Source organism: Penaeus monodon, chromosome 5, assembly GCF_015228065.2.
Source record: "Penaeus monodon isolate SGIC_2016 chromosome 5, NSTDA_Pmon_1, whole genome shotgun sequence".
Taxonomy (NCBI): Eukaryota; Metazoa; Arthropoda; class Malacostraca; order Decapoda; family Penaeidae; genus Penaeus; species Penaeus monodon.
Genome location: NC_051390.1, coordinates 19,836,139 through 19,836,462, shown reverse-complemented (window position 1 = coordinate 19,836,462; position 324 = coordinate 19,836,139).

Sequence of the window (324 nt, the reverse complement as noted above, 5' to 3'; positions counted from 1 at the left end):
TCATTGATAAATATGCCAAAGTGCCGAGTCACGAGTCACTAAGTCAAGAATCAATTTCAAGTCTAAATACTCTGAGAGAAGGGATATGATTGAAGAGATGATAAAGCAAAGTGATGATTGCGATGTGCTGTTCACTCAGCTGGAGCTTGATGCCGCTCTTTCAAAAGGAAAATGCACTGCTCCTGGGAAGAATGGCATCACTTATGATGTAATTAGGGTGCTGAGAAATGTCCCTGTACTCGCTTTATATAATCTGGTTTATGAGAAAGGAGTAATGCCAAACTCTTGGACAGAGAGTATCATAATACCAATACCAAAGCCTAA